Genomic DNA, 25599 nt, shown 5'->3' with positions numbered 1-25599 from the left:
TTGACACGGTTAACCACAAACGCCTGATCTCACTGCTTCTTGGCACCCTGGGAATAACAGGTCAGGCTCTGACTTGGTTAACCTCTTTTCTCTCTGACCACCCGTCCCAGGTTTAACTTGATGCCTTTCTCTCGACTATCACCCTCTCAACCTGCGGCGTTCCCCAGGGTTCTGACCTATCCCCCTGATTCTCCAACACCTACAAGGCTACCCTCGCATGTGTGATTGCCACTTTCACCTCTAATTTCCAGTGTTATGCAGATGCCACACAACTATCCTTCATGCTACCCTCAGCTGCCTCATCCTGCTCATTCATACAAGACTGTCCGCTATTCAGTCATGGTGTGCTGCAAACAACCTTTGTCTCAAAGCCAGTAAAACTGAGATTGTTCTCATTGGAACCCCTGCTCCTGCTTTCCCCCTCTCACTTTGGCAGGCCTCTCTTGGCCCCGCACCCACCCCCACCTGTGAGGCCTAAAACCTTGGGGTCTTCTTCGACTCCGCTCCGTTTTTCTCGTCTCACATTTCTGACACCTCAAAAAAGTCTAACTATCATCTACACCTCCTCAGAGTCACTACCGTTTCTTACTTTCCCCCAGCGGCTCACTGTCTCCAGAGCCCTGGTTCTCTCTAGGCTGGACTACTGCAACAGCCTCTTCCTCAACCTCCCTGCTTCTGCCCTGCGCCTTCTGCAACTCACCCAGAACAGAACCACAAGACTTATCCTTGGCCTCAAGCCCAGGGATCGCATCTCTCTTGCGCTGAAATCCCTTCACTGGCTCCCAGTGGCTGCAAGGATCAAATTCAAGACCCTCTGCATTGTCCACAAGGCTTTCTGCGGCCTGGGACCTACTTACCTTCAACGTTGCCTTCCTAAATACTGTCCCTCTCGAGCCCTCCGCTCATCTACCTCCAACTTTCTGCGAGTGAGCCGGTTCTCCAAGCAGAGATTTGGAGGGAGATCCCTTTCCCCAGCAGGCTCCTCCCTCTGGAACAGCCCCCCTGCCACCCTCTGTCTTGAGCCCAATATTTTGAAGTTCCGGAAACTCCTCAAGACCTTCCTCCTCTCCTCTTCCTCCTCACGTAGCTCTCTGCTCTTCCCCCTCTCCCTCCTTTCCATACAGCCTACTGACTGGCCGCATGGTTGGTGTCTCCCCCCTCTCCCACTGACCCTCCCTTGCCCTGCCCACACTTGCACGATCTTTATACAGCCCTGCCTGAAGATAGTTTGTCTGTTCTCCCTTGTCTTCACCCCTTAATGTGCACTTAAACAAAACTGCAGACTCTCTGTCAGGCCTATTTGCTATTTGCTGTATCTAAACTGTTAAATGTATCATATTCACTTCATCTGCCTGTGCAGACCGTTATCGTCTCAATTATTCAAGAACTCTTTTTTTCGCTGTGTTTCCCACCCTTCTTGAGTGCTTTGAAACACTTGCCTGTATAGTCCCTATAAAAATACACATTACCATACCATAATACATTCAAGAACTTATGTATAAGGGGCGCTAGAGAGCCCAGCGAAGATGGCCCTGAGCATGTGAGATCCTAAACACCCTAATCCAATCCAGTCAAAATCCTGTGGTCCCATGCTAACTCGAGCTTTAATTCTTGGTGATGAGCTGCATAACACATTCACCCATAAGGTTCTAAACATTGGTCCCCCGTGATATCCGGAGAGCAGAGATATGCAGAGCGACTCCTGAGGTCCCCCTGCTCTGATTTCAGCTCAGAAACAAAAAGGAGGTTGAGAGGGCAGGAGACTCGCTGGTTGATCCCCACCGCACATACATGAAGAGACCGAGGGACAGCGCCGCTGAACCCGTGGTGGGGCCATCAATATATTCACCTAGGAGAAAGCGGCCCCTCTGGCGCATGAGGAGTAGCTCCTGATCCCTCGCAGAGAACAGCTGATCCAGTAAACGGAGGAACAAAGGGCCAACAACGCCGGTGGGGAGAGTCTGTGGAGGGGAGTGCAGGAGTACCGACTCCAGGTCCGAGGCTCTACTGCAACTGGAGGGAGGCGTTCCCAACCAAAGCAACTGCCATGAAGTGTAACCTCGATGCAACGTGCTGTTTATTACAGGCCGGCCTGGTTGGCCCTCCCGACCCACCTCAGCAATGGCCACCAGTCCAGATGGAAGAGTAGCACTTGTGGCAGCAATCTAGAAGGGTGACTGACAATAGAATAACTGATAACAGCATTCCCCACCGCCACACTGGGGAATTAAGCGTGTTGCCTTATGGAACAGCCAGCTGGGACCATCAACACACAGGTCCAGCTGCCGCAGAGTGGTAGACCCACCTCCCCCCTGTATGAACACCAAGGGGCAAAGTCAACTTCATCGACAAGATGGTAACAGTGAATGCTGGTCGGTATACCTATACATGCAGTAAACACAGATCGGGGTTGAAAGCCGAGATCCAAATGTTCGAGGGAGAAAAGACCAAAGATCATTTTTCTGTAATAACCTTCAGTCTTTTCTCCTCTGAACACTTCCAACACGGGCCCCGCCCACACCCACAACTTGGTAGTGATTGATGACCTGGAGAACCCAGGGGAGGGACAGTGAGATTCACCCAGGCAACTCGCGACATGTCAAAAGCAGGCAAAGGGGGGGAAGCAACAATCAAAGCTGCAGTTTGACACCCCCTCACAGTCCAAGAATCATGGGACAATGGAAGAATCCCTGGACAGGAACGGTCAGCCCTCTACCCAAGACACCTCAGGAGATTTCTGCATCAAAGAAATGTTTTACCAGCTACGAATCAGCATACAATCATTAGACGGGAAGATGGACACCCTGACATGCAAGTTCTGACTTGACAAGCATGGTTAGAGGCTGGATGAAGTGGAGGGACGGGTATCCACTGTAGAAGATGAATCATCATCCACATCCAGGGAACTTACCCAAGTAAAACGGGACTTAAAAGAACTGGCTGATAAACAGGAGGACCTTGAATCCAGATCAAGGAGGAATAATTTAAGAATAGTGGGAGTTTCTGAAACAGTGGAACAGAGAACCATGGAACCCCTGGTTGAGAAAATGTTACGTGAAGCATTGGGAACTGAGGATTACTCAGCTGTGTTTATAGTGGATTACGGACATGTTAAGGTTATTGGTGGAGGAGAAGAGAGGGATGGGAAAAGGGATGATGGATGAGAGGGGGGGCGGAATCTAATAGTACATGGTATCAAACAAGACAAACTGTACACGCTGGTCAACTACTAAGGCCCGAAGCAGGACACCATAGAGGGGCTGGAATGGATTGACATCCAACTGGGTAGGCTCATACACAGGAACTAATCTGGGCAGGGGACTTCAACGTGGTCATGAACCAGACCTGGTATTGCACTGGGGGGGTCCACCGGCAGGTACCTAAAGGGACTGGAAAATGTGCCCGAAATGGGAGGTTGGCGATGTGTGGAGAATCAGGAAACATTTGAGTACATACCACTCATCGGTTCATAACTCGGCAGCCCAGTTGGATTTCTTTCTGGTCTCACACATGGATGGGCAAAATCACAGAGGTGAATATCATAGGGCGCACACTGTCAGACATGCCCCGGTATTGCTAGCGGTCGAGCTAACAGGCCGCAGGAAAGAGGGCACCCTGGGTATTTAAGAGTGAGGGGCTAACGGACTTACTGTTTCAAAAGGGTCTGGCATGAGCAATAGACACGTTCTTGGAGACCAATGAGGATTCTGTGGGAAAGCTTCAAATGTGTACTACAAGAGGAATATACATCGAGGGAATCCGGGGTATTGAAACATATGAGGAGGAAATAAGCCAATACTGAGGCCCACATTAGGGGAGTGCAATCCGGGGCACCCACACTATTGTAAGAAGCAGAGACTAAGAAACACCTGCAGTTGTTCAACAAATTGGCGCTCGGAGAAGCCACATTTCTTGCAAGGAAAGTGGTGGTGAGGCAGTATGGGGAAGGTCAGAAACCAGGCAAGATGCTCGCAAGGGCCACCAAGCTGGACAATCTTAAGGACCAGGTCCTCTCCATAAAAGACACTGGGGAGGAGGGCGGAGGGGTTCAGATTCGTAGACAGAGACAGTGCAAGAATTCTGTCGATTCTACAGTCAGTTATACTCCTCCAACATTCAGGTTTCCCCAACACGAAGTCAACAACTACCTAGATCAGGTGGCTTTATATTGGTGCACTCAGGAAGAAAGAGTGGTTGAGTCGCCAAGTGTCCCTGGAGGAGATGCATGGAGCTATTAGGTCCCGCCTGTCTGGGAAATCGCACGGGCACGATGGATTTACAGCAGAGTTCTACAAGCAACATGCTGGGAAACTCACCCCGTACTTACTTCAGATGTTCCATCAAAGCCTGCAAGATGGCCGATTGCCGGTGTCTAAGAGAAGCAGTGGTGGTGGTGCTCAAACCAGATAAAGCCCCAAACTAATGCTCTTCATATAGGCCCATATCACTCATTAACCTGGACAATAAAATCCTGGCCAAAATATTGGCATCTAGGTTAGCACCCCTGAAGCAAAAGGCAGACCAAGCTGGATTTATTCTAGGGCGATTACCTCGCGCGGTATAAGGCAGATGTTTGGTCCGATAGCTGCGGTACAACAGGAGGAACTAACAATAGTGGCCTTAATAGATGCCACTAAAGCTTTTTACTCTGGCATGGCCCTTACTGTTCCCAATACTGCGTAGGATGGGGGAACCATTCATCTCTATGGTTTCATTGCTGTATTCCCTACTAACGGCTAAGATAAGGGTGAATGGACACTTCACACCAAACATAAAGCTGGAGAGAGTTACATGGCAGAGCTGCCCTCTGTCGATACAGTTATTTGCATTGGTGATCGAGCCACTGGCGGAAAGAATAAGGCAGCAGCACCAGCACATAGGAGTTCAGTTATACAAACACAGTAGTTATCTCCCTATATGATGACAACATGGTTCTGTGTCGCGGATCACAAACACAACCTAGATCCAGTGATGCAGGATGTCATCCAATTCAGGTATTTCTCGAGGCTCAAGGTGAGAGCTACGAAATCCGTCCGATTTCCGCTAATGGGAAATAAGGACCAGTACATAAATGGGCGGGGTTTCAATGGCATATGGACCAAACTCACAAACTCAGTACTTGGGGGTCAATATTGCCCGGGACCCAGCTATCCTGTACACATAATTATTACAAGATGCTTGAGCAGGCCAGGTCCACAATTGACAGCTAGGGGAATCTTGCCTCTTAATCTCTACAGTGGAAACTCCCAGATTAAAATGGTGCTCTCCCGGTTCTTGTATATTTTTCTCAATGTCCAATTGGCACTACCTGGTGAATATTTCCGGGATCTAAAATCGGCGACGCTAAGGTTCGTTTGGGCAGAGAAGCAGGCCAGAATATCCTGGGATAAACTGAAGGTGCCTATACAGGCAGTCGGGGAGCTAGCACTACCAGAGTTTGAAACGTACTATTACATGGCCCAAGCAGGCTTCCTTCTTTATTGGTTTGGGGAGCGAGGAGCCAGAACGCATGTAGAGTTGGAAAGAGCAATAGCGGCACCATTTCTGTTACGGTCGATTATCCTTACAGTACCCGTTAGAATCCATGAGGGAAACATGGTGGAATTGACCGGTAGAGCATGGTCGCGTATCAAACAAATATAGGGGTGACGTCGTGTACTCCCCAGAGCTGCCAGTCACATACATACCTGGGATCCCTTTACTAGCAAACCCTGCTATATCACTCTTATGAAGTGATTACGAATACATTGTTACAGGTAGCTTTTTCCAAATGGGCAATTCATAACACTAGAGTTAAGAACAAGGGGGGGCACTCAACACCTTAGCTATGTTTTTGTATTATAGACTGAGAAACTATTACACAACTGTTTACAACCTTCCCCGAGCAACCGGAAGTGGCCGCTATACTCAAAGTGATCCGGAGTGGCCATGTGGTCTCAACCATGTACGCCATGTGTGTTACCGCCAGGGCGGGGTCAACTGCCTCATCCAAGGAAAAATGGGAACTATCACTGGGGTGTGAAATCCCGGGCGAGACATGGGGGTACTGCTGCGAAGGGATGAGGAAAATCGCTCTCAATGCCCAATTTAAGCTAATTCACTTGAAATACCTGCACCAATTTCACTATACGCCTGATCAGCTCCGAAGGTTTTTTCCATAGGCCCCTCAGGGCTCTGTGAGATGTCGCAGCACTACAGCAGACATATTGCATGCCGCATGGGAATGCCCCCCTGATCTCCGCCTTCTGGGACGTTTTTGAAATGCTGCGTGAGATAATGGGAGATAGACTGAAAGAAACCCGTTGATAGCGTTGTTGGGGTACACAAGGTTCATACCCAGAGGGATGCGGAAACTATTGGGGCTACTTCTGCTGTTAGCTAAGAGACGGGTGGTGATGGTGTGGGGAGGGGAACACAATCCCCAAAGTTGGATCAATGGAGTGCCAACATTTTATACTGCAACGATGTAGAATCGGACTACAGTGGTCTAACGAATAATCGAGATGTCACAAGAGACATATGGGTCTGTATATACACCATCTGATGACAATCTCAGGAAGCAAACGGAAGCCAGTTACAGACACAAGGAAATTCAAATAAGCGGGAAGAGCACCTCCAATAATAGGCGTAAGGTCAACACTCAAGATGAGAGAAACAGACACAAGACCTGTCAAAGGTTTGATTTGCGATGCTAAAGATCTGTGCACGAGTGGCTCAAGATAATATATGCCGTCTGACACTATGTTGTACTGTACTAGAGTTTCTGGTGGGGTTTTGGGGTGTTTCTGTTGGCACAGGGTGCCGGATGAGTTGTAAATGCCAATAATATAAAAATAAAAAATGTTTTTAAAAAAAAGGGTACAAAAAAAAAAGAACTCTATATTATAGCAAAATGTAATAGTTAGCTTAGTTTAGTTAGGAATAATTAGAGATGGGGATTAGTTGAGACAAACTTTAAACCTTTAAGGAGACAAGAGCGGAAGCATCTCTTTTCTAAAGAAAGCCTCTTAGCATCTAACAGATAAGGTAAAAGAGGAAAGTGGGGAGGAGATAGGTAAATACGATAGAGTTTTCAACAAGACTATATGTTCACCCCACCCCCCGAAGTAGCAGGGGAAGTGGTGGGCTCCGAATATAAAGTGAGAATATTATCAGATCACTCCCCCCTGGTCCTGGTGTGGCAACACCAGCCCCCCAGGGCTAGGATCCCGACATGGAGGCTGAGAGCTGAAGCGTTAAGGGACACCACATTTCGAGACGACCTACAGGAAGAAAAAGCCGGGTATTTCGAAAATAATACCGGAAGTGTGGAGTCAGCGGGAACTCTGTGGGAGGCTTTTAAGATGGTAATAAGGGGAGCAGCCATATCCAAATCTAGAGGGCTCCAAGGGGGCATAGTAAGAGAACTGCCGGAGACAGAAAAGGCACTAGAAGTGATAATGGGAAGAGAAGGCACCTCACAGAAGGACGCCGAACACGGGAGGCAACTACAACAGGCTTGTGGCGGGCTCTGGGATAGGATATGCAACCTGAATTATAAAAAATATATTGAAAGACAACATGCAGGAGGCGACAAGCCAAGAAGGCTGCTGGCGTGGCTATATAAGAATGAGACACCACGCCCAAGCAATTAGAGAGATAACGGGAGAAGAGGGACAAGTCTGGAACACCCAGGAGACGGTAAACTAAAGATTCCTCAGATTCTATGAGCATCTCTATGCAGATGCGGTGGAGGCAGCAGAGCAAGAAATCCAGGAGACGCTAACGGACACAGGATTACCTAAATTAAGCGTGAAAGCCAGAGAACCTAGAGGCCCCAATTACGATAGAGGAACTAGAAACAGTAGTACTGCATCTCCCCACGAGCAAGGCCCCAGGCACAGATGGGCTCCCAAGCAAATTTTATAAAGCATACAGACAAGAAGTACTCCCGCCCCCCCTCCGCCCCCAACCGCTGCTGGCGATGTTAAACGAGGCCTTTGAGAAAGGGAGACTGCCGAAATCCTTGAGAGAGGCGGTGATCATCCCGCTCCTCAAACCCGACAAACCCAGCACAGACTGCGGATCGTACAGACCATTACCTATGCTAAACCAAGACAGCAAGATCCTCACATCTGTGCTGGCAGACAGACTCAAGCATGTAATAAACAACCTCATACACCCGGACCAAACTGGATATGTCCCAGGACGGAGTATTTCCAACAACCATAGGAGGCTCCACCACATCATAGAGCAGACGGAGGGTGACCCCAATGAAATAGCAGTAGTCACATTAGATGCAGTAAAAGCCTTCGACTCGGTTAGGTGGCCATGGTTGATGGCAGCTCTAAAAGAGTATGGGATGGGACCTGGGTATCTGCGGTGGGTGAAAATGGTGTACAGCTCCCCAATAGCCAGGGTCAAAACGGGAGCAATAATCTCAGAAGAATGGCAACTCAGCAGAGGCACGAGACAGGGCTGCCCATGGTCCCTGACCCTGTGCTTTCTTGCACTGGAACCACTAGCAATCTACCCGAGACAGTAATATGAGGAAATAGGGATCCGCACTAAAGGACTGCATTTGATATCGCTGTACAAGGATGACATGCTGCTATACCTAGAAGAAAACCTGCAATACATCCTGGAAGTGATGGATGGTTATGCGATCCTCTCGGGCATAGCGGTGAACCCCAAAAAAAAATAAAAAAAATAAAATAAAATAAAAATAATCACAGGAAAACTTACCCACCTTGCAGATAGCCTGGCAGAGCAGAACATTTAGATACCTGGGAATTGATCTATACCACACGGCCGCAGACGAGCAAAAGCACAACACAGATCGTGTAGTGGAGGTCGTCAAGAGTAGCATGGGGTTCTGGGCAAAACTTCCCCTGGCCATGGTGGGGAGGGCGGCCTTGCTCAAGATGATGGTCCTTCCTAGGCTGCTACACTTGTTTGTAAACATACCACATATGGTGCCCAAGCGCTTCTTCACTAAACTGCAGAGCTTATGCAGGGGTTTCCTGTGGCACAACTTAAGGAACAGGGTGGCCCTCTGGAACCTACAGAATGCGTATGATAAGGGGGGGGTGGGGGGGTGAGGATAAACTTGCCAAACTGCGAGATGTATTACCTGGCAGCGCAGTTGCAATATGTTGCTAGGTGGCTATTAGCAGATGAGACAGCAGATTCTAGGCTGCTGAGAGAAGAATGCAAGCCATATTTCCTAAAAGAACTGATGTGGCTACCCGAATCTCAGTTGCAAGGGAGACCGGGACTGCTGCCACTGGGATGGAAGATCTGGCACAAAGTGTGTCGAGCCATAGGAAACTCGGCCCCATGTTCCCCACAGGCGCCACTTGTGACGCTATGCGGGACAGATGAGCAAGGAATCAGTAAATACTGGGCGCCGGCGGGCCTAGCGACCCTAGGTGATATCTGGCAAGAAGGAGAGGCACTGGACTTCCAACGCTAGTGGATGATATTGGGATACACATGAGGCAGCATATTACATACAATAGAAAACGCGCGTCAGCTTGCTGTTTCACCACTTCTGGCACAAGATGCCATACTGGTTATGCTATATCTGAACACCAATAAAACGCCATGCAAAAAACTTAAGACTGGACCATGACTAATTTCTAACAATCAACAAGACTACCACATATTGGACCTTCAACCCTGCCAGCGCCCACACCAAACAAAGTTTTGTCACCCCACCAAGTACCAATTCACTCGGGAACCCAGGAGTTTGGTTTCCAGACAAACCATGTGTCATGATGCCCGCTCCCGGGGAGCCGGTTCAAGCCCTGCGTCCCCGAACGCGGACATCCAGTCCCCAAGGAAGGACCCAGCAACCCCATATAGGGGCCCTTTGGACAGTGTCCTGGCGCCTGTGGCGCCAGGCTCATAAAAGACATCAGTCCTGGCGCTATAGGCGCCAGGCTCATTATGGGAGTGCTTGGGTGCACTTTACCTGATGCAGACCATGCTGCAGGATCCCGGCCTCCTTGAGGCCTGAAAGGAACTACTTTACCTATGGGACTAATTTACCATCTGGGCGTGGTCGGGGAAGGATACATACCTGATTGGAGGAAGGATACATACCTGGAACATCTTCCAAGGCTATTTAAACCCCACCCGAACAGCCACACGTGCTTCGCGTTGTTCTGCATCTAGCAGCTGGACGCTCACCGTGTCTGCTCCTGCATCCTGACTTCTGCCACGCCTGCCAGCATCCTGGATCACCTGCAAAGGAAGAGAAGAAGAGAACAGAAGAAGGAAAAGTCCTTACCTGCTAAATCCGCATCCCGGAGACATCTCGCCGACAATCCTGAAAAGGAAGACTTATTTAAAAGCTCATCGCGTCGATCGCTGCAGCGCCGCATTCCACTCACCTTTACAGGGCGCCTCCATGTTCAGCAGCGATCATCCGGATTCGCAGTCACGCCCCAGCGCCTAGGGAGAAAAACACCAGAACAAAAGGTGAGAGAGAAGGGAATAAGGAAAGCTAAATCTCCATGTTAAGACTTACCTGTTGATTCATTCCCTCTTCATTTCGGGTCCGCGCCGCATCCTGGCATTTCCGGACCCCGGCCCCTAACGGGAAAAAGAGACATCAGCGTTAATGAGCGAATGAAAAGACATTACCAAAAAGACTTACCTGATTTCTACAAGGATTTCACCTCTCATCTCGGGTCGGTGCCTGTTCCCCGGCATTCCGTACCCCGGCCCCTATGGGGAAAAAGACACTAGCATTAGTACATTAATGCATGGACACAAGGGGAACCTCTTATCAAAAAACTTACCTGGAAGCCAAGCAAGTTTGGTTCTCACCAATCCGAAAATCCAGTGAAGTAACTGGATACCAACGCGCCCCTGCATCAGAAGCAGGATGGAGAGCTCGTCCTTCCAGACCCTAAGGTGAGACGCTACAAGGAATCACAGAAGGGTTTCGAGGAGGGTGAGAGGGGAAAGTGGGAGGCCGATTGCATTCCCCTGCAGACAGTTAATCCCCTATTTTCGCCTACAGAAGTCAGACAAGCCAGATTTGGGGGCCCGGTCCAGTCAGTCTTCCGAACCCTGTGCATCACCTTAGAAGAGGTAACAGCAGCGCGAACCAGGCCAGCGCCTCCGTGGGAGTCAGGTGAGCGTTACACCATGTGCCAGGCTGCAAGCTATACCACAACCACCAAATAGAAGGTGTGCAGGGGACCGGCTGTCCCGACACTAAACTCCAAACCCCCTTGAAACTCAACCTTTGGTATAGCGCTGTATTACACAAGTTGGTAGAGTGACTGAGCAGCCAGGCTTATCTCAAGAGGGGTTAATGTAGGCTGTAGAGGTGCAACATAGAGAGCCACAGTGACAGGTATTCAAATAATACTTATACTCGAGGTTTCATATTAAAACAATTATTTATTAATTTAACAGTCAATTTTAAAATACGCTTTCTTTAGAAAGGGCAATATGCAACAATAAAATACACTTAAAAGATACACTCCTTCAGTTTCAGTTAAGTAGATAGCCCATTGGGATGTCACAAACGCACTTACTACAGCCTGAGGTGACCTCAATTGCTAGGACACTGTGTAACACTTAAATGCACTTAGCCGAGAATGATGTTACACGTAAAAATATTTTGAAATGTCTACTTCTCAACACCCGCTCTCTGTTAAAACACACGAAGGATGTCGCCTCCTACATATTTCTTCAAATAACAGATATATGTGCCATTACGGAGACGTGAACCACCCTGCCTCTGGCCCCACCCTAGCCCTGGCTATACCTAAAGGATATAATATCTTGCTTCAAGATGGGTTGGAAGGGACTGGGGGTGGGGAGGGAGTGGCCCTCATCTTTAAAGACACTGTAACATAGTTAACCAATATACTGCATTCAGCATGTCCGCCCGCTGAAAACACACTTAACATTAATCTCATCTATCGGCCTCCTGATTTCATGAAGGATTTTAGTAACCAGTTATCTGATGTACTATTAACGTTCTTAAAATCACTAATGTCCTTTTACTAGGCGACCTAAATTACTGGTTTGGGGAAAGGCTGATCCAGACCTCTGTCGAATTTAGGCTTCTCTCAATTTATGGACGTGCCCACCCAAGTAAAGGGACATTCCCTTGACTGGCTGAGTTGTCTCAATACTACTCCAGCTAATTTGAACGCGAGTCCCTGCCCTTTGCCGGACCACTTCTTATCCACTTCGAGTTGTTATCGTACAAACCTATCCACAACAGGACACCTGTAACTAGTATCACATGCAGTAGAAATCTAAACAAAATGACACCTGAGGCTCTTGACGCTTGGCTTACTACTCTGAATAGTCTGGTTAAAGAGGACTCCTCGATTGAAGATATCACTGCTGCTTATCAAGATACTCTTCGAGAGGCAGTAAACACCTTAGCTCCCATCTCAAACAAAAAAAGAATTCATTCATATGGAACCCAAGTCATAGTTTACTGATGACCAACAACAACTAAAAAGCTTTGAAACTAAGGCACCCTATACATGGAAAAAATCTCTTTCTGAAGCGGATAAAGAATATAATGGTCATGTTAGGTCCTATAAAAAAGCGATGATCGCTGCCAAAGGAGCACATCTTGATGACCGGATTGCTGAAGCTCAGTCTAAACCCAAGGAGCTGTTTAAAGTATTCAAAGAGTTGGAAACTCTAGCAAGACAGAACTCATGTTTGTAGGCACTGATCCTAAAATTCGCAAACTGGAAGATCTATACTCCCAGTTTGTAATTGATAACTGTGCCATAAAGGTCAAGAAAGAAGTTAAGACATTGGGGATTTATCTCGATTGCTGACCTGTGCTTTCATGCTCAGATTACAATCTGGTGGCTTCATCCTCATATTATATCAAACTGCTTTCTCACGCACGCCCCTTTCTCTCACAAACTAGTAGAGGAACGTTAGCTAGACTTCCGATTGGCTCTAGGATAGACTACTGCGGTAGTCTCCTGACCGACCTCCCAAACTGTGAAATGAATAGACTGCAGGTAGTGCAGAACAACGCTGTCAGGGTCGTTATGGATAAGAAAAGATCAGACCATATTTCCTTGTCGACAAGGGATCTTCACTGGCTTCCCATCAAGGCACATATTCTTTTTCGCCTCCCGTCTATCTCCTTCAACTGTTTGAAAAACTCTGGTCCTACCTACCTCAATGAGGAGCTTAGGCCAAAGTTGAGCAACTAAAGTCTTAGACCTAATGATCTTTCCCAGCTAACCGTCCCTACTTGCAGATTATCACAGACTAAGGTTGGAGCTTTCTACTCTGCGTCCCCCATTGCCTGGAAGAACCTCCCTCTGAAATTGAGAACTGAAAATTCCAACAGAGTGTTCAGAAAAGGAATGAAGACTTATTTAACTAATACCATCACGGTCTGATGGCACTTCCTTCGAGCCCTTGTGGCCTTTTCTTTCTGGCTGCTTTATTTTGTTTTGTGCATTTGTCAGCGCCCTTAAGCCTTAGTGGATCCGCACTATATAAATCCTAAATAAATAAATACCGAGGTTGTGGAAAAAGGTTAGTGAAGGGAATTAAGGTTAACAAGTTCTCTGAACAGGCAAGTACTGTACAATCCCCCAATGAAATATAGGTTACCCCTTTCCCAGCTATACACATTATGTATGACCTTTTGAAGGACATATAAACACAAAGTCGGAGGGTAAGAAGAATCTGCCAGGGGCCAGGACAGCCAATGTCGATTGAACAAAGTCTAGGGGAGCAGAGGCACCTCTTGAAGATAGCTTGTGAAAAGCAAAGATGCAAGCAACTCTGCAGAGGGCAGCAAATGCACGTCTCCAGTGAGAGCAAGCAAGCTACACACAACAAGAGGTAAGCATCCCTAGTTGGACAGTGACTTAGGTCTGAAGAAAAGGGTCCAGCTGGCTTCTGTTCCTGTTGTAGTCCTGCAGATCCTTGGTTCCTGGGTCTCAGTCGTGGGGACAAAAGGAAGGACGTCTGGGGACTCGTGCACTACGGTTTGAAGGTCGGTTGCAGCAATGGGCTCACTCCAGATCAGAGGCACTTCGCGATTTCAGCTACCGGTCAATAGCACAACTGTGGTTCTTGGCCACCTGGTGGGCTCCCCTTGCTTCTGGAGTCCAGTACACTGTTGAGGTGGCCCGGGCTGCTTCAAGGGAGTCCTTAGGATCTTCCTGGAGCTCGGGTGCCTCTTAAAGATGATGCACTCATGTCTGGTGTTCCTGTCTGCTGACACTCCACTCCAGCAGCAGCAAAGAAGTACAGCCAGCAGGGAGATGGGTTCCAGTGAAGTTCATCTTGGGGTCAGTTGGTCTCAACATCCCAAGGGAAGATGTCGTCTGTTCCGGGCTTCGCCAGCCAATACAAAAATTGGAGCATCAGCACTGCAGCAGGGCTTCACCGGGCAAACAAAACAGTCCAGGAGGGTGCAGCAAGCTTCTCTTAGAGTTTCTTCTTCAGTTCCTTCGTCCAGTGGTCTACTCTGCCTTCCTTGCAAAAGACGTTGCCTTTTATGCAGGTTTCTCTCATTCATTTGCAGCCGAGCTGCCTCTCACACAGCAGGGTGGCTGTTCTCCAAGGACAGCCAGCCAATCACTTTTGGGTGCATTCCTGTTAACAAGTATACTAAGCACAGAGAGTTGCGAGAACCTCCTTCGCTTCCTGCCCTGTCAAACATGCTGGAGCCAGAGGCGGACTTCACCAGTGAATCCCACCAAAGACAAAACGAACAAAGGGACCAAACCTGGTTTGGCACACAGAGTAAAACCTAAGAAGGATCTCACAAGCAACAATGGCGAAAAAAGAAGACCTGACCATTTTGACAAAATGGGCACCGTGGGTGCAATACTGCAGCTGAGGATTCAGTCTGCGGTAAAAATGTACAGTGGTAGGAACATTAAACCACTTCCACCAGCCATTAAATGTTACATGAGAAAGTAGACAAAGCGGATACTAAGTAACCCACCCACCACTCCACATAGGATGGTGTGTGCAAGTAAGTAAAGTCAATTTCACTTTACTATTCTTGGAAACAGTAGCTTATCCAAGAGAAGGTATTTAAACCTTAAGAGAAATCCAAAGGACCTCTCTGTGACACAGCACTGAGGGTGCTGTGTGTCACAATACAAAAAGATAATGCCTATGGAGTTTGTCAAAACCAAAAGAAACACAGAGTCCAAATTAGATAAAAATATTTGAGGGGGTGAGAAAAAGGTCTCAATCCATTCAGGATATAAATGAAAAGTCCTAAAGTCCAGCAAAAGCTGGGGGGTGTCTAGGGTAAAATGGAATTAGCACAGAAATAAGAATCCTCTCTAAAACCCTCGATCCAGGTTAATAACTTTACCAGGGAGGAGGAGATTATCTTAACAGTTTTCTGTGTTTAGGGCCTTTGGGCAGGAGAGCTTACGCTTTCAAGTGAGACTGCAGATCAGGCGCTGAGTTTTTCTTTAAAGTTGGGATTTATGTTAATACATGGTTAAAAGCAGCAATCCAACCTATCGGGTGGAGGGGTACAGGTGAATACCCTTTCTGGGAGTGGTTTGGTAAGTGGTCGTTTCAGTTTAGGGTGTAGAACTAGTGAACCTTCCATCCCCCATTTGTGTCTTCCAGCTCAGAAGCAATCCTAAGAAAACTGCTTTTCACATTTCATCGCATTCCCTTTCCTCCTAACCCCCATGGGTGTGCCAGCAGAATGCGAGCTGGCTTGGTATAGAGACTTCGAGGGATTAGTGCGGTAAGCATCAGTGACAGTAGATTTCAATTTTATAATCACTTTAATACTGGGCCATCTGAATGGTAAGGCAGGAGCTCTTTAACAGCAGTTTCTGGAAAATGAAAGGGTAAAAGAAGAGGTTGGTGGGCCAGTCATTTCCAGAGATCGTTTCATGGTTGGAATTACTAGAAAGTTAGAACATTTTCGGGAGGAGGTCCGTCAAGCTATGACTGCAGAGCAATTGTTATTTTTGGCGAGTGAATAGCCTATAAGAAGCATTAAAGGTGGACCTTCCTTACGTACATTCGAAATAATCAGCAGGAGGTTTTGAAAGACGGTCACGAAAATCTGGGTTCCGCCCTCGCCATGGCACTGAAACGGCCCTCCTAGACCTGAAAAACCAAATGGACGATCTCAGAGACGCAGGCAAACCTGCCCTTCTACTGCTCCTTGACCTCTCTGCAGCGTTCGATCTTGTCGACCACAATACCCTGTGTCACCACCTAGCCACACAAGCCAACTTCTCCCCTAAAGCCTGCCAATGGATCACCTCCTTTCTCAAAGACAGGGCCATGAAAGTCTTTTCTGAAGTTGCTGCTGCCACCCCCAGCCTCCTCACCTGCGGTGTCCCCCAGGGTTCCTATATCGCACCTACTCTCTACAACCTCTTCACGAGGCCACTGTTTAGCATCTTGGACTCCCTGGGTATCTCATATACCAATTATGCGGACGATACGCAGGTACTCATCCCACTCACGGGCGACTACCTAGCGGACTCCAACACCCTCTCCTCTATCTACTCTACCATCCAATCCTGGATGGCGGAGAATTGGCTTTGCCTCAATGGTGAAAAAACCGAACTCCTCCTTATTGGCTCACCTTTCACCCTCGACAATCTTGGAGAACAGTACGCCTCCTTCACCATTGATAATATTCCAATTAAAGTCTCTAACCATGTTAAGACACTCGGAGTCTACCCTGACTCCGACCTGTCGATGGACAGACAGGTCAATGCCATCGCCGCCTCCTCAGCCTACTACACCAAAGTCATCAACTCAACAAGGCCCTTCCTGGCCCGTCAAAGCAGCCTCACGATTGCCAGGGCCATCATCGGGTCAAGACTTGACTACTGTAATGCCCTTCTCGTCGGGACCTCCAACAAAAACATCGCCAAACTTCAGCTAGCCCAGAACAATGCTCTAAGGGCAGCCACCGGCACCGCAAGGAGAGACCACATCTCCGAAATCAGAAGGCAAGTGCATTGGCTCCCTGTTAAAGAAAGAATTGTCTTTAAAACTCTTGCCATTACCCACAAATGCATTCACGAGCTTGCCCACCCCTACCTGACGAACAGAATCACCAGGCACTCCGCCACAAGACCGCTTAGATCTTTCTACGCCAACACCATTGCCAGGCCTACCTTTCGGAAAGTGCGTGCTGGTGGCTCCAGTTTCCCCACCCTTGCAGCCACGCACTGGAACGCCCTGCCACCTCACCTCAGACTCATCGAGTCCCACCTTGCCTTTCGTAAGGCTATCAAAACCAGACTCTTTGTGTGACTTTAACCTGTTTCTGCCTTTATGCCTGCTAACTTGTAACTAAGAGCCTCCGAATGTAATCTTAAATCTGTGTTTCCTCTGTAACAACGCCTCGATGCCTCATGGGCTGCAAGTGCGCTTAACAAATGCAAATAAATACATTCAGTTTTATTAAAGAGAAAAAGTACCCAATATTATAGGGCACTGCCATACCATGCACACCAATAGTACAAAGTAATGCCTCAGTCAAAACTTAGAATGCTTTTGAGAGCCGAGCCAGGGATCCGGAAGTGAAAGAAAGGACTGTTGTGCGCGTGCACGCAAGGGTCTCTTTACTCTGAAAAGGAAACCATCACTGTCAAGATCGGAGCGCCACTGACAGTTGAAGAAACCCTTCAACATGGTTACAGGCACTCAGCGCCAGTGACTGCCACAGTCCGGACCTTTATATTGGCAATCCCCTGCTTGGCAGGGGAGTGCTTATAAGCCCTGCTGCCCCCCCCACGTGGCCCTCATTCCAGGTCACATTTAACTACTGGCACAAATGCAGGGGAGCACCTTGAATGTGTTTTAGCCATCCAGGCTTAATTAAAAAATAAGGGCCACCTCCGTTACAGCTGGCCCAACAGAACTCCCAGTGCCACACCTGGCACACGTGACCCAGGTGCAGTGAGTAGTGTGATCCCCTATACCCCCATGCTGGCTCAGAGTGCTGGACTGCATCTGACATACCCAGCCCAGTCTACATAAAGGCTTAAAGACTTTGGGGCCCCCATACACTGTTGTTGCTGCTGCCGCCCACTGCCTGGAGAGTCACCATCAAAGAGCACAGGAAGAAGGAAGAAAGATCAAGCAAGCAGCAAGGACTTCGAGACAGCCCCGGCCAGATTGTCTTACAAGTAAGATCTTTTAAAATAATTTAATACAGTGCACTGTATAGACTTTAAAAATATATATAAAGAAATTTTACATTTTTAAAGGACCCTTGGTATTTTTGTGTTTTATTTTTTTTTAGTTACACAGCTGCTAAGGAGAATTTAAGTTGTATATATTGTCTTGTGTTTTGCCTCTTTTTGTAAAAACACAAAACCCTGCTGGTGTACTGGAAAAGTATAGAAGAAAGCTTAAAACAACTAAAAAATAACCGCACACCAGCATTCCTTTGTCTGCCTCTCCTTGTGTGCTCCAGTTACTCTAACCTTGCGTTTCCTCCTTAGGGGTATTTTGGGAACCGACCTGCCCTAACCTCCATCTTCCCTACCCTTAACTTCTTACTATCAAGGTGCACCAGTTTGATCTCAAACCAAGGAGAGCAGGATTTGGAGACAGGTAAGAGGTGGGTCAAGTTATAAATGAAAGGTTAAGTTGTATATTGTGTGCCTGCCTACACCAGTTTCCCTATAAGGTGGTTGGAGGATCACCCCGCTACACCAACACGAGCGAAACGCGGTTCAAAATGGGCGATTTTAATATATGCGCGGTGACGCAAACATGATGTAACAATGTGATATTAAGTAACCAAAGAACGCAATCCCAACAAAGACCAAACCGCAGCATCCACTAGGACTGGTAACATAACCACATCGACAGTTGCCACTCTCAATCCCACACCTTATATACAGGTGGATCCTGGTAACATTAACGCACACCCTTCTTTAGGAGGAGAAAGACCAGGAGTGGAAATAAGAAAGCTACATGGGGAGAAAAAAACAAAAAAAACCAAAAAAAAACAAAACACGTGAACTAGTTATACATCTCTCCATACATTTTTCCTAAACAAATGGATCTTCTCAGCTTAGATTTGTCATTCGTGCCATACAAATGACGAACCTATTCGATAAAAAAATAAATATACCAAAGTTGGCTAGGAAAATTAGAAACAATTTTTTTATTCCATTCCACATATGGAAAAACGATCACAAACATTCGACTTCATAGAAATGAAACCCAAAAGCACATTGAGCTCATCAATACGGAACTCAGCACTTGAGTTAATCAAAATGAAAATGGTGAAATATCTAAAATCTATTAAATTCTTTGATATACGGGGTAAGAGCAAGCAGAAGAACAAGTTACGTTCTTACCTGGTAACGTTCTTTCGATGGGATGGTCCGACGACGTATTCCATATCTATGACAGGTAATCACCACAGCTGTGCTGCTTCGGAAACTTTTTTCGGCGTCTGCGTCCTACGTCGCTGACGTCGATGCGCCGTCGTCGAGGACCTCCTCCAACATCATCCGATGTGATAAGTAGGATGCACGACGCCCGTAGACTCAGTTGTAGTTTTTTCGCCCGGAACGTGTGACATTAGTCTACTGCCAGTCAGGCACAAAGCCTTGCGGAACGTAAGCTGCAATCGCAAAAGAAATTCTGCAGCGGGGAAGGTAGGGAGGGAGCGATATGGAATACGTCGTCGGACCATCCCATCGAAAGAACGTTACCAGGTAAGAAAGTAACTTGTTCTTCGAGGGGACTGGGTCCTCCGATGTATTCCATATCTATGACAGACTCCCAAAGCAGTACCAGAGCAAGGAGGAGGGAAAGAATTTAGAATCAAAATTTAGAATTGCCAATAAAATAGCAGAGCAAAGGACCGCCTTGCCAAAGGCCGGATCCTGTCCTCGGATGGAATCGAGGGAATAGTGACGTACAAATGTATGTACTGAAGCCCAGGTGGCTGCATCACAGATGTTGCAAATAGGAACACCCCTCTGCAGGGCAGTAGATGCAGCCATAACCCTGGTAGAATGGGCCCGCAAGCCAGCCGGTGGGTCCTTACCCGCCAAGCGGTAACACTCCGAGATGGCCAAAATAATCCAGCGAGACAAAGTCTGTTTCGTCACAGCTTGTCCCAAGCGCTTTACAGCGTAACCAATAAAGAGTTGATCGTCCACTCTGACCCGGGACATGCGTGAAACATAAAAGCTTAAAGCTCTCCTAGGATCAAGCCTATGGAGCCTCTCCTCTTCCTTACCAGGATGCGGAGGAGGATAGAATGCCGGAAGAACAACCTTCTGGGCCAAATGAAATTCCGTCACTACCTTCAGAAGAAAAGAAGGACGGACTCTAAGGACAACCCTGTCCTTGTGAAATACAGTGAAGGGTGGGCTTAACTGAAAGTGCCTGTAACTCACTCACTCTGCGAGCGGAAGTAACCGCAACTAAAAACACAGTTTTCAGAGTTAACAGCCTCAAAGGGCAAGAATGTAAAGGCTCAAACGGAGCACCCATAAGAAACTTAAGAACAAGGTTTAAATGCCAACTGGGCACCAGGAAGATGACGGAGGGAACACATTATTGAACCCTTTCAGAAACTGTGAAATTAAAGGGATCTTAAAGTAGGAACACTCTTCAGACGAGCGCTTAAAGATGGACAGCGCCGCCAGGTAACCTTTAATGGTACCCACTTGCAATCCCCTGTGGGCCAAAGAAAGTAAAAAGGACAGAACCATGGGGATGTCACATGCAAAAGGATCCACATTCTGAACTCTGCACCAGTCGCAGAACTTACACCAACGGCACAGAGACTTTGTTGCTGGCCGTCGGGCCGAGAGCAACACCTCCATCACGTCTTCAGGGGGGTCCCAATCCTTATACCTCAACCTTTCAGAAGCCAAGCGTGAAGGTTGAGGGATCTGACCTCTGGATGGAGAACCTGGCCCCCCTCCCGTGAGAGCAGATCGTCTCGGTAGGGAAGACGACATGGAGGACAAATGGACAAGTCGAGAAGGTCCGGGTACCACGTCCTCCGAGCCCACGCCGGAGCAATGAGGATCATCCAGGAACCGAACTTCCGTAACCTACGCAGCACTTGCGGGATGACGGGGATTGGAGGAAACGCATACAGCAGTGGGAATGACCACTCCACCACAAACGCGTCTCCTAAGGCTCCTTTTGGAGGAAATTCCTGCGAGCAGAACCTCTTGCACTTCCGGTTGACACTGGAGGCGAAGAGATCCACTTGAGGGGTCCCCCAAAGGGCGAAGATCTCCAGGAGAATCTCCTGAGCCAACTCCCACTCGTGAGAGATCGTGCTCTGCCTGCTCAGAGCATCCGCCGTCACGTTTTCGTCTCCGGCCAGATGAACTGCCGAGATCGAAACTTCCTGCTGGATGGCCCAGAACTTGAGCTGCATCGCCTCCCTGCACAGAGGAAGTGACCCGCCCCCCCCCCCTTTTTGTTGAGGTAGTGCATGGCCACTGTGTTGTCAGTCAGGATCAGGACATTCTTTACTCGCACAGTCGGCAGAAAAGCCTTCAGGGCTAGCCTGACGGCCCTCAGCTCCAACAGATTGATATGGAGTCTGGACTCCGACGGAGACCAACGACCGCTGACTGTCAGCTCGTTGGCATGAGCTCCCCATCCCGTGAGGGATGCATCCGTCATGATCGTCACCCAAGGCCAGGGAAGCCAAAACAGAGCCCCCTTCATCAAGTTGCCTTCGACGGCCCACCACAGAAGGTCCTGGGCGACCGAGGGCGACACCTGAACCGGGTCCGACATCCTGCCGGAGGACTGCGACCATTGCATCTTGAGTGCCCACTGCAAAGATCTCATCCGCAGGCGAGCCTCTGGCACCAGAAGAATGCAGGCTGCCATGAGACCGAGCAACCTCAAGAACTCAAACGTCTGAGCATGCTGAAACTTGTGCACCATCTGCTGAATGTGAAGAGCCCTCACCTGGGGAGGAAAACACTGCCCCAGGGAAGTGTCGAGCACTACTCCGATGTACTGGAGCCGCTGTGTTGGCGTCAAATGGGACTTCTTTAAATTGAGGGAGAAGCCCAGCCTGTGAAGGGAGTGGCAGGTGACAGATAGATGATCCAGGACTTGCTCGGGAGAGCTCCCCTGATCAACCAATCGTCCAGGTAGGGGTAGACGTGAATCCCCCCTTGCCTGAGATGCGCTGCCACCACCACCATGAGCTTGGTGAAAACCCTCGGGCGGAGGTCAATCCGAACGGCAGGACACGAAACAAAGTGCGAGTCGCCAACCGCGAACCTCAGGTACTTCTTGTGCTTGGGATGGATCGGCACATGGAAGTAAGCATCCTTGAGGTCGAGAGACACCAGCCAGTCCTGAAGCTGAAGGGCCTGGAGGACTTGAGAGAGAGTAACCATCTTGAACTTGTCCTTCCTGAGGAGTTTGTTCAAACCGCGCAAGTCCATGATGGGTCTCAATCCCCCGTCTTTCTTCGAAATCAGAAAATAAGGGGAATACCATCCCTTTTTCCTCTCCGCTACAGGCACCAGTTCTATGGCGCCTTTCTCCAGCAGGGCTTGAATTTCCTGCGCAAGGAGCGGATCCGGACTCTTCAAAGAGAGGTTCCCTGGTGAATTGTCGTGGGCCTCTGCCGAAAGGGAAGACAGTAGCCGTGGGTTATGATCTCCAGAACCCACACATCTGAAGTAATGGCACGCCACTCTACAAGATGCTGCGCCAGCCTTCCCCCAACCGGCGAACCATGGGACATGGCCTCATGACTGAGTGGTAGCGGCAGCAGCGTTACCTGAGTGCAAAGAGGCAACTGCCCGAGCGGCCACCTCTGGTACCCCTGCGTTGGCCTCTTTGACTGCTAGCTCCTCTCGCTTTACTGAAGGACGAGTAATAGCGAAAGGAACCACCCCTCCATTGCTGTCCTCTAGGACGAAAAGGTGGAGGTTGGCGAACTGCAGCGCCCAACGACTTCGCTGCAGCTTTGGAGGTCTGCAACCTCTCAAGGCTCTCGTCAGCCTTGCTGCCAAAAAGGTGTTCACCGTCAAAGGGCATGTTGAGGAGCCGGGACTGCACATCAGGAGCAAACCCCGACTTCCGCAACCACGCAAACCTGTGCATCACGGTGCTCGCCGCCATGGACCTGCTGACGCATTCAGCCGTGTCCAAACCCGACTGAACGGACTCACACATGGCATCCTTACCATCCTGAACCATAGCAAGGAAACCATCCCGTTCGTCCCCTTCGGGAATATGTTCAGCCGCTAACGCAACACAGTTCCACAGAGTGTGTGTGAAACGAGACAAGCCACATATGGAGTTGGCCGCCTGAATCGCCATACCCCCCGAAGAAAACACTTTCTTCGCCCAGCCATCAAAACGTTTGTCGTCCCCATCAGGAGGGATGGTAGGGTACGACGCCTGCTTTGCCGGGGCCATGGCCGCCTGCACCACCAAACTCTCTGGAGTGGGGTGCCTGGTCAAGTAGCAGGGGTCGCTACTGGCTGGACGGTATTTTCACGACAAGGACCTGCCCACCACCGGGAGACTCTCTGGAGCAGTCCAAGCCGCCGCCACCCTTCTCTGTAGAGCCATATGAAACGGCAGTACCGGGTCAGTTGGGGGACCAACATCAAGGATGTCCGTGAGACCATCCTGCACTCCCCTGGGGGAGCAGACCATCCCAAGTACTCGGAGACCCTAGCCATAAGGTGCCGGTACGAGGAATTGGCATGAGAGCCAGGCTCAGGCCTACAAAACTCCGCCTCCGGAGAGGTGTCCAGTCCACTGGCATCATGCAGTGACTGCCTCAAATCGTCAAATTGGCTATGGCCCGAGACCATCTCATCTGGAACCTGACTAGGGACCAGGCCATCAGAATCCTCATCCACCTCCGAAATATATTCCAGGTGGTGAAAAGAAGGCACCCGAGAGTGCTTTCTAGGGGCTTCCCCCGTGCCACGGGGTACCTCCGAGACCCCGGCCTCGAAAGGCATCGAGGGCGTGGAGTGAATCGGCGCCGGCGTCGAGAGAACAGGCATCGGCGCCTAGAGGATCGCGTCGAGTAAATCGGCATCGACGTCAGTTGCAGCGCCGCCAGCATCGACGGCGTCGACACAGTCCTCGAAGCCGGAGCTCCGAGCGTGTCCTTCGACGACCTGAGCGTCGACGGCTTCGACGACTTCCTCAGAGCTGGAGCCTCGAGAAAGCCTGTCGACGCCCTCGACACCTCAGGCGTAGATGTCTTCCTCGAAGACATCACAGGTGCACACGGTCTCAAACGCGTCGAGGACCGGGACCTTGAACGGGTATGTCGAGAATGAGTCCCCTTGTCCGAACGGGACCTCTCCTGTGACTCGTGCCGACCACTCTTGCGAGCGGTGTCTCTCGACCTCTCACGGCCAACCCCACTCGGGGGCGCGGACGGTTTAGTACCCTGCGACTTGAGAATCGCCAGCATTTTCTTCCCGAAGGAAGCCCATTCCTCCGGCGTCGCACGGCTGGAGGGGTAAGCGACGTGCCAGGCAGAGTCCTCAGAAGAGGATCTGGAAGACTACCGCTGTCGGCGCTTCCGAGAATGCCTCGAAGAGGCCGAGGAGTGGCGAGACCGACTCCTAGAAGGAGACCCACGAGACTTCCGACGACGACGCGGAGAGTCACCTCTCGAATCATCCGTCGAAAGCCCCGCAGACTTCGACTTCCGGGGCTTGGACAACCGACCTACCGACAACTTCTTCTTACGTTCCCGTAAGGCTTTGGAAGTGAGCGACTGGCAGTCGATAGTCATCCGTGTCGTGGGCCTCCCCGAGGCACCAGAGGCAGGCGTCGTGCGAGTCCGTCACCGACATCTTGGACCCACACTCACTGTACTTCTTGAAGCCCGGACGCGGGGTCGAAGACGAAGTAGAAGATATCTTCTTACGAAGGATTTTCTCACAAAAACAAACAGGTTCGAAGAACCAAGAAGAACAGAACTCCAAAGAGTCGAGGTGTAACCGAGGGTCACGAAGCAACACGTTCGTGGAAAAAACGGAACTGAGGCTACGGGCGTCGTGCGTCCTACTTATCACATCGGATGACGTCGGAGGAGGTCCTCGACGACGGCGCATCGACGCAGGACGCAGACGCCGAAAAAAGTTTCCGAAGCAGCACAGCTGTGGTGATTACCTGTCATAGATATGGAATACGTCGGAGGACCCAATCCCCTCGAAACACCAATTTAAACAACTGTCAGAGGATTGATCTATTGAAATTAAACCCGAAGATAAGGGAAGGGGCAATCGTTAGTATGGATTCCAACTTCTATTTGATAAGCTGCTTTATCCTTTTAAATGACACCGATACCTACATGCCACTTGACAATGATCCGAGTCTTCATATTCAACCTATCATTCAGCAAGTTCTGACTAATGGATTACTGCAAAAACCAAATATTTTTGGGTGAATAAGTTGCCTATAATGTCTGTATTCTATGGACTTCCTAAAATACACAAGTATGTACAAAATACCCATTTAGGCCTATTGTAGCTGCCACGGACAGTATCTTTGATCCGATAGCCAAATACTTAAACTACTACAATCCTTGGTAGAACACACCCACATATCTAAGAGATACCACACATTTCTTAAACACACTGG

The 25599-nt window shown here is 49.1% G+C and overlaps 1 protein-coding gene across 8 annotated transcripts in view; it reads right to left on the bottom strand.

Annotated features, from left to right (window-relative positions):
* LOC138568884 (CTD small phosphatase-like protein 3) overlaps positions 1 to 25599 on the bottom strand; it is a 668014-nt gene that overhangs the window by 163712 nt on the left and 478703 nt on the right. The gene's annotated exons all lie outside the window — the stretch shown is intronic.

Source organism: Ambystoma mexicanum, chromosome 1p, assembly GCF_040938575.1.
Source record: "Ambystoma mexicanum isolate Mex_15411 chromosome 1p, UKY_AmexF1_1, whole genome shotgun sequence".
Lineage (NCBI taxonomy): Eukaryota > Metazoa > Chordata > Amphibia > Caudata > Ambystomatidae > Ambystoma > Ambystoma mexicanum.
The sequence above is the reverse complement of the archived record's forward strand: the minus strand, read 5'-3'. Positions and strand labels throughout refer to the sequence as shown.